This window comes from Acomys russatus, chromosome 1 (assembly GCF_903995435.1).
Source record: "Acomys russatus chromosome 1, mAcoRus1.1, whole genome shotgun sequence".
Classification (NCBI taxonomy): Eukaryota; Metazoa; Chordata; class Mammalia; order Rodentia; family Muridae; genus Acomys; species Acomys russatus.
In genome coordinates this window covers 63,995,629-64,004,755 of record NC_067137.1, presented here as the reverse complement: position 1 = coordinate 64,004,755, position 9,127 = coordinate 63,995,629, and the positions used below count along the sequence as shown (strand labels likewise).

General features: G+C 43.3%; 2 non-coding genes across 2 annotated transcripts; one reads left to right on the top strand and one right to left on the bottom strand.

Annotated features, from left to right (window-relative positions):
• The first annotated feature begins 6,259 nt into the window (after positions 1–6,259).
• LOC127197676 (U6 spliceosomal RNA) lies at positions 6,260–6,366 on the top strand. The gene has a single exon (XR_007831720.1). It is a non-coding gene; the product is annotated as a U6 spliceosomal RNA (small nuclear RNA).
• A 629-nt stretch (positions 6,367–6,995) lies between these two features.
• On the bottom strand, positions 6,996–7,102 carry LOC127197684 (U6 spliceosomal RNA). Its single transcript, XR_007831721.1, has one exon. It is a non-coding gene; the product is annotated as a U6 spliceosomal RNA (small nuclear RNA).
• Positions 7,103–9,127: the final 2,025 nt, after the last annotated feature.

Genomic DNA, 9,127 nt, shown 5'->3' with positions numbered 1-9,127 from the left:
TGTTAAGAGAAAATAGAACAATATCATCCCCATACTGACAGGAAGATTTCCTCCTACCTGCTTGGGCATAACAACTAAGAGATACACCTTGCCACAGATTCTTATCTGGGGAAAAGATATAAAGAACATGCTTCATAATGGTGTGGCCAAAGTCTAGGTCCTTGGCTTCAGCAATAAAGATTTCAGAAGAAAAAGTTAGCACAGAAACTTAAAAATACATAATGTGTATTTATTTCATTTTCATAACGATTTTATGAGTGTCTTTAAAGTTAGAATAAAGCCACATACTGCCATAAGAAGGCTATATAACACATTAGCAGTGGGGGGGGGGGGGATGAAGAGACTCTTTTCTTATCTGCAGAGAAGCGATAAGCATAGGCTTATGGAAGTTTCAAAACTTAAATGTGTTAGAACTATAAGGACAGCTTCTAAAATGAGAAGATGTGCACGCATGTTCCAAGTCAACAGAAAGAATACAAAAAGATGGGAGAGGATCACGCCTGCAGACGATGGAGTGGAGGAGATGAGAGGCAGCACAGGAGGGAAGCAGGGTTAGGAAGACAGGACACGGCAGTGGGGAGGCTGAGGCAGAGGTAGCTACATGGCTTCTGAAGATTTGTCCTACTCGGCGAGGAACTGCTGCTAGGAAGTGGCCACAGGCCTGTTTCCCAAGCTCAGCCTGCACCCAGCTAGGACAGCGTGACTAGGTCTCATCGGAGAAAGGTGAGCCAAGCCTATGTAAATGACTTATTGGCAGATGAGTTAAGAAGTGGTGTGGAGCAGAGCCACTGGACGGGACTAGTCCAGATTCCCCGGGTGACTGCAGGGGACCATCCCTCTGTGCTTACATCATGCCCAACACAGTCATGTGTACAAGGAAATCCAAAAGCACTACAACAAAAATGAAACATTTATTTTATAAGGATTGGCTATGTCTCCTGAGTTCATATGGACAAATCTAAGTTTCAAGACAGGTCAAAGTTAAGTTTTAGCTTAACTGTTATAAATAACCGTCTAACTTCATATTTCCTATGTAGCAGAGAGTGACCCTGAACTTCTGATTCCCCTGCCTCCACTTCCCCAGTACTGTGACATCAGGCAGACTGCCAGTAATTACCTACAGAGCTGCAGTTCTATCCATTCCAGTTCCAGGGAATCCAACATTCTCTTCTGACCCCTGTGGGCACCAGGCACACATGTGGTGTGTACATACATGTAGGCAACACTCATAGATACTAAATAAAATAAATACATCTTAAGGGTTTTTTTTCTATCATCAAGAATTAGGAGTCAGGGGACATTAGGAGCCAGGTGTGGTGGCACAAGCCTATAATCCCAGCACTTGGGAAGCTGAAACAGGTGGATCTGTGCGTTCCAGGACAGCCTGGTCTACAAAGCAAGTCCAGGACAGCCAAGGCTACACAGAGAAACCCTGTCTCAAAAACAAAAAATAATAATTAGGGAAAAGTTATTAATAAGGAATTGAAATTTGAAGTTCATAAAGCAAGAGCAATCTTATTTGCTCTATGAAAGCCACAAAAGTAAGTTTAACACCAGTAAACTAAAATTAAAAAACAGGAAGTCCCCCTTCAATCAGCCCATCAAGTCTCTTCATTTCTCCTCTCTGGCCCTTGCCTAAGTATTCTTTGAGAATCAAAAACAAAAATATTAGTTGAGGATAAGTATTGGGGGCAGGCAAAATTTAGAGTTGACAGAAAACACAAAATTGCAACATAAATTGCAACATAATTATACATGCTTGACACATGGGGAGAGAAAATAACAATCTCTCTTAGAAGGCTGTTTGTTTTCTAATAAGAGACTGGAATGAAGTAGGTCTGGACCGGAGAGGAGCTGGGGGCAGGCTGCGAGGAGTGGGGGAGGGCAAACCATAATCAGTAGATAATACATGAGGAGGAAAATTATTTTCAATGAAAAGGGGTTAAAGAATACTTTCAAAACCAGAACAACTTTTGAAAATTGTTATATATCTATAACTAATTATGTATCATCTTGACCTAAGCTAGAGTCATCAGAGAGGAGGGAGTTTCAATTACGAAAATGTCTCCATAAGATAGGGCTGTAGATAAGATAGGGCTTTTTCTTAGTGATTGATGGGAGAGGGCTCTCCCCATTCTTAGTGGGGACACCTCTGGGCTGGTGATCCTGGATTCTATAAGAAAGCAGGCTGAGCAAGCCATGGGGTGCAAGCCAGTGAGCAGCATCAGCTCCTGCTTCCAGGTTCCTGCCCTGCTTGAATTCCTGCCCTCGTTGCTTTTGATGATGTTTCACTCTCAGGAACTGTGAGTGAAATAAGCATTTCCTCCTCAGGTGGCTTTTAGTCATGTGGTTTCATCACAGCAGTAGTGACTCAAACTAAGACAAAGGAATTACAGCAGTATTTTACTTACATATCTCATAAACTGAGAAGGCATCTTAAACCAGGAGATTCAGCATCTAAATAATTAGGATCATCTCAAATCAATGAGAATGGCGTTCTTTTAATTCAGGATATTCCAGTCTAAATTAGCAGCACAAATTTCCCCTGAATTTGGGAAAGTATTGCACATTCACTAAGAGGCAAAGTCCCCAAATTACAATCCAAGGTGAAGAATAAACATAGACGCCCCAAACTGACCAACTCTGGTACCTGGTACTCGAGGCGCTTGCTAGTCAGCCCAGCATTGCTACCTGACTGAGTTTAAAGAGAAAGGCACAGGAAGATAAGTTTTTCTAAAGGTTTTCACCCAACAGACTATATCTCTAAAACTCCTTAGTCACGGGGTTTACTCACATATCCGAACACCACATTCCCAACTATTGCAATCAGCTGTGAGTGCTGCCTCGTCAGTCACAAGACAAAGAAACGATAAAATTCACGGAGAACATTCCAATGAGAATAAAGTCATCAAATTTCTATTGTCATTTAGAAATGAAAGATAGATATATATATTTCAATTAGAGCATAAACTGTACTTTCTCTGGTTGCAAATATACTCAGGTTTGTTAGGTGAATCCACTGGGGAACTCAGTGGAAGAACTCCAAATGTATAAAATCATGTTTTAATTAAAAACATGCCTCTTCTGTGGATTAAAAAAAATGTATCAGAGATTATATGTGCTATATTAATCAGTGAAGATACATGACAGGGGTTACAGCCAGTTCAAAGGAGAAATCTTTAAATTAGGTAGAATAAAGGAATGTTGAGATGAAGGTGCAAATGGAAGCAAAACTAGCTTCCTATAGAGAGGCCAACGGAAGGCCAGGCCCCCGGCTGCAGGTCTATGAACAAAGAGCACTTTGTACTCTCATTTACCTAGCACTTACATAGGTGCAAAATGGCTTCCAGAGACTTAGAATTCGATATTAAGCTAGACACAAGGAAGCTTTCCATCCACACACTTTCCACACATGGGTCACCTTTCCTTTGAAATAAGACAGAGGGGTAAAGAGGAGTCTATTCACTGGTTAATTTATAGCAACTACAAGAAATTTAGGGTGTTCCTCTCTGACAGCTTTCCCCAACCTTCTGGCATGTTCAATGAAACATTTGCTTAAAAATTAAGGGAACGCTTTACTGTGAGAAAACTCTATGTACAAAAAAATATCTCACACCAGTGTCAAAACAAAACCACAGGTCTCACCTCAAGGGGATTAAGAGAAATTCTAGAGCCAAATAGGACTGGCCATGGCCCAGAAGCACAGGTTCCAGTCACCCCAATTCTCATGGTCCAAAATGGTCATAGGTTTATGAAGTTCTTACACTAACAGAAGAAAAAAAATCCATAAGTCAAGGCATTTAAAAACCTTTTTACTTTTTAAAAAAATTCTTTTCTAAGTGTGGGCTCAGGTCCTCTGCAAGGACAACAGCGCTGTTCCCTGCTCAGCCATTCCTCTGGACCCTAAAAGTAGTTTTAAAAGAACAAAACATAGATCATCTGGGAGATATTCTGGATAATTCTTTGAATGACTAGAGTAGGTCAAACCTCTAGAAGCTGTCAGACACTGAGTCCGGGAATGCATCATGAGACAAGCTTGGGAAGTGGTGCTTTAGCAGGTCTCAGTTTATGGAATTGGATGCTGGAACTGAAATAGATTGGCGCATCTTTTAAAAGCCTATAGTTCTTTCCAGGAGTCCTGTAGGGCCACAGCATTCATCCTGGGTGTTGCCACAAACAGAGAGGGGGTGAGTCGGGCCAGGGGAATGGGCTTGGTAGAAAATTCAAGACAAGCTATGCCTGCCTCGTGATGTATCTGATGGGGGGAGCTGGGAAGAGAGGAGAGAAAGGAAAAAAAGGACTGCAAAACAAATCTTACAAAGGCAGAGTTCAGAGAGAAAACTACAGCTCTGCCAAAAGATCACACAGAAATCTAAGCCCCACTCAGGACCATTAAACTGGAGCCTCCATAAGAGGGCTCCTGCACGGGTGTTTTGAAAGCTCTTCCGGTGGCTGCAACCCAGAATCCAGGTTGGTCAGCTCAGTCTTCTAGCTTGACCTCATCAAATTCACAGGTGACGAAACATGTCGTAGGTATGGTGGGTTCAGGTGACTCAACTCTTCCTGCTAAAGACGACGTAAGGTTTGAGTTGAGTTTCTTCTCTTTTAAAGGAGAGAAAATTTCCTAAACAAAAAACAACTTGTGGTAGGTGTTAGATTTTTGTGTTGTTATTGCTTTTAAAGAGCGTCAAATCACAGACTGTTCCTTTCCCATGAATAAAAAGAACAGCAACAAAGTTGACTTCTTACTGATCAGTGTGTACCATCCTGCTATGGTTGAATGCCATCCCAGAAGTATGGTTGGAAAACCATTCTCACAAAAGCAAATCCTAATTCAAGATACAATTCCACGACACCTACTGCATACCTTCCCCAAACGCCTCTTAAAAGATGTACTAAAAACAGTTTTACTTAAGGGTGAAAGGACAAGATTTTTTAAATTAAAATGTTAATGTGAGATCTTAAATATATTTTGAATTTAGCAGAAGCCAAAAGCATTTTAATGTTGAAAATGTGTAGTGGAAGAAATGAACATAATATATGGTAACAAAGGCATGAGATTAACCTTGCAAGAGGAAGATAATTCGTTGGCTGAAACGTTGGAAAACCCCCAGCTAAGGAATCCAATGATACAGAGAGACAGAAACAATGCTCCCTTTTTTCATCTTTGCCTTCTCTTTCTCTTAATTCTCTGGAATGAAGCACAGACGTTGGCTACCGGAGATTACTCTTACTAACTCATTAACCAAGGGTTAAATACAAACATACCAGGACAATGTTTGCTAGAGTTGTCTAAAACCATTGGGTGGAAGATTTGTAAAAAGCTTTATAACGGAGGTGTCGAGACACTGGCCCCATCAGATATCGTTAATTCACATGTCAGCATCTCAAGCTCCTGATGAGATGTAATATCAAGTATATGCCCTATCATCACTATTGCATCCAAATTTTTTTAAGTCATCAAAATCTCAGCCTCTATGCATAACTAGGCATTTTCAAGAAACAGGGTCAATAAACAAATTAAGCAGCATAAAGGACCAAATTAAGACATACCCAAAACAAGGTATCTCGTTTACTCAATAAACAAACAGCCTGCAGAGAATCGAATACCGATCGGTGGAGAAGAACAGAAGCCCAAGCATATCGTCATCAAAAACAACGTGCGACTGAGTCCAGCCCTTTATGACAATTTCTAAGACGGCATCTTTAAAACCATCGAGTAAATATGAGCTCAAGCTGAGTATTAGGCGACATATAGAACTTCCATTAATATTTCCATATTTACTAATGGTGAGATAATTGGGAATTGTTTGCGTGTTCTCTCGTTTCTGTTTCCGAAGTACTTAGCACGGAAACTTTTAAGTGATGAAGCCACGTACTCTTGAGCTGTGCAGCTGCTGATGCGACCTTCGCCTCGCCTCCGCAGCTCGTTGATGGGGAGGGCTCCACCGCGCGCAGTCCAGGCACGTCCCGCCGGCAGAGAGCCAAGAACTTAATACCCTACCCAGACAACTGGAGGAGGTCTCTTAACCGACATGCACCGGGCGCTCATTTGCATGTGCTGACTCCCAGGTAAAGAATACGGGCTCACCAGGCAGCTAACCTCCGCTCACAGCTGATTTCTTGAGCCTAGACACCCAACTCCCGTGAGAAAATTTCTTGGGTCTGGGAGCAAGCGAAAGTGTACGTCAAAGTCACCTTAAGTGAAAGATTAAATGTATCTTAGGCCTTATATACCTTATGACGGATGGGGGTGTTCGTGCTCGCTTCGGCAGCACATATACTAAAATTGGAACGATACAGAGAAGATTAGCATGGCCCCTGCGCAAGGATGACACGCAAATTCGTGAAGCGTTCCATATTTTGCTATCTGGGTTTCGACTGTTGTCTGTAGTTATTAAAATACATTGCTTGACACTTAATGTTCAAATTCTGATTGCCAATGGTTATTACACTGCGTACTGCATTGTTTAATGGAATTTCACCATAGCTGGTAGTACTTGAAAGAAAATCCAGCAGTGAATCTTCTCATATATAATTCGGAAATTGACATAGAGTTTTGCCTTCCTTAACCCAAACCCCCCAGGGTCCCGGAAAGTTCAACATTTTTCACTTGATGAATCTTCTTCTGAATTTATATGATAAATTGATGAGCCCTCGCGGAGAAGCAACAGGAGCTTCGCCAGTTTCTCTGCCTGCATCCTGACCGTTTTCTCCTGGGTTTGTACACCTGAGTGTTTAATAGCTAAAAAGCCGTTAGGATCTTTTTTCACAAGGCCCCTCTACTTGTAGCCTCGAAAGAACAGGGCTGCTTTACACAAATTTGAGAACAGCAGGTTTAATTAATTGTGAAAATAAGCACCTGGGTCCAAATACACGAATAAATCGGGGTATTTAATGGAGACGTCGCTGTGTTGCCTTGGAGATGCAGGAGACTGCGAGGGAGGAGAAACTGCAAAATACGGTTGCAGACGACCAGTTTTGTAAACCTGCTGCAAAATATGGAACGCTTCACGAATTTGCGTGTCATCCTTGCGCAGGGGCCATGCTAATCTTCTCTGTATCGTTCCAATTTTAGTATATGTGCTGCCGAAGCGAGCACAAATTGCCGCTCGTCCGACTCCATATATAAGGCCTAGGAATCCCGTCTCTTTTAAGTTAGGGTGACTTGGAGAGGGTGGGGAGGGCGGAGTTTAGAGACGCTTGTACTCCATGAAATTGGAAGACGTGTTTTCTCACTGAAGTCTTTTTGTTAGACTCGTAACCTTGGTGCTCAGTGGGGGTTGCAGGTCGTGCTGGCAGCGTTGACCCGCGTGGTTTAACTCTGGGGATATGCAAATGAGCGCCCGGTGCACGTCGGGTAGGAGGCCTCCTCTAGCAACCTAAGTTCGGCTATGAGTTCTCCCTGCGGGCCTCTACCCTGCACCTGTGTGAGAGCCTGGGAAACGTGTGGCTGCTAAATCACCAGGGCTCTGAGTCGATCATCTACCCCACTCTCCAGATTGTGACCAATTTCCCACTGTGTCAGAAAGCTTTGAATCACCTAGCCCAGCCCGCTAAGTGATTCCTCCCTAGCATAGACTCACTCGGTTCCAGAACTATCCGCACCGTAGGTAGCAAAAGCTCCAAGGAACTTGGCTGGGCGGCCACGCCCTTCCAGTCTCTCTGGGTAGCCCTTTGCAGGTAACGCCAGCCTGTGCACATTTTGCGCAGGCGCTAACTAGGACCGGGATGGAGGCTCGGGGACCAGGGGCCGCACCCCTTTACAGGTGTCTGGCAGGCGCTAGTCTGTTGCCTGGTAACCAAACATCCGGAACACAGATGGAAGGGCGGAAGCCCACCTTCTTGGCTCGAGACGGGACTTTGAGGATTTACACTGCGCATTTTGGAATGCAACAGCAGAGTCACTCGTGTGCTTCCTTTTCTCTTCCTGCATATTAATTGGCATTTACGCTCAATATGTAGCCCTGTGAGGATACAAATGTGTAAACCATACCTACCTGCAGGAAGTATATGTTGTAATTTTAAACAACAGCAAAGGCCGCGCTGTTCAAGTCGAAGCTTTTGTGAGCTGTAAAATAAAGAGCAAAGGTCAGAAAGTTGGTGTGCTTTCAGTGTCTCTCAGAATAAAGTCGGGGCAAAGGTTGTCCTGCGTGCTTAAAAATAGCGCCATGAGTGGGTTATGGCGTGGCATCTGCCTGTAATCCCAGTACTTGGGAGGTAAACACGAAAGAATCAGAAGTCCAAGGCCTGACTCCCACACATAGCGAATACAAACCCAACCTGCGCTAGTCCCCTAAAATTCTTTCACTTGGGCAGACAAACAAGGTCTAACCGTGGGTCCCAGCAAATTTCACTCTGGGGAAGCAGTGAGTGGAGCTTCCGTCAGGGCGTAAATGAGGAGTTGCTCACAGGGCCATGGCTGCTTAGCCCCCAGAAAGCTACACCTAGATAACCTTTACCTAGCGTGGATGAAGACTCCCCCCCACCCCCCCACCGCCTTTACCCAGCATGGATGAAAACTACCCCTCCCCCGCCCCCCCTAGTACAGATTCTAGCCCCTCCCCTCAGCAAGGTCCCTTGTAAAAACGGATAGAATTTCATACAAAAGTAGGTAGGGTCTCGTGACCTTCCTACCCCTTTATAAGAGGTGTAAACAGTCAACAATACCTATACAAGCTCTGTCTCAATCAGTATGTAAATAAATAAATACATACACTGTTGAGGAACAAGGCATATTGCTTAATGTAAATAGAGTGCCACTCTTTTTCCTCCTGCTTGTCAGCCCACCTTGACACCTGAAGTAAGTTTGAGAATTGTTTAATTGGCACCCAGTTTTCTGGTGTACGATAAGCAAATATTGTGAAGTCAAATAGACATTCTGCACTGCTGAGACAAACGCAGAGAGGAACAGAAAGCTCACATGCACCACTGGGGAGCGTAGCTTCCTCTCTTTGTTTAGAGTTGTGAGTGTTTTCTTTCACAGCTTTGAAAAGTAATAAAAACCACTGTTCTTTCACCAAGAATAAAAGAGAGAGAGAAAGAGAGAGAGAAATGACATACCTAATGAATTAAATTCTCCAATTAAAAGTTTTTCTAAAAAGCTGTTAGATAATTCTTCCACTGG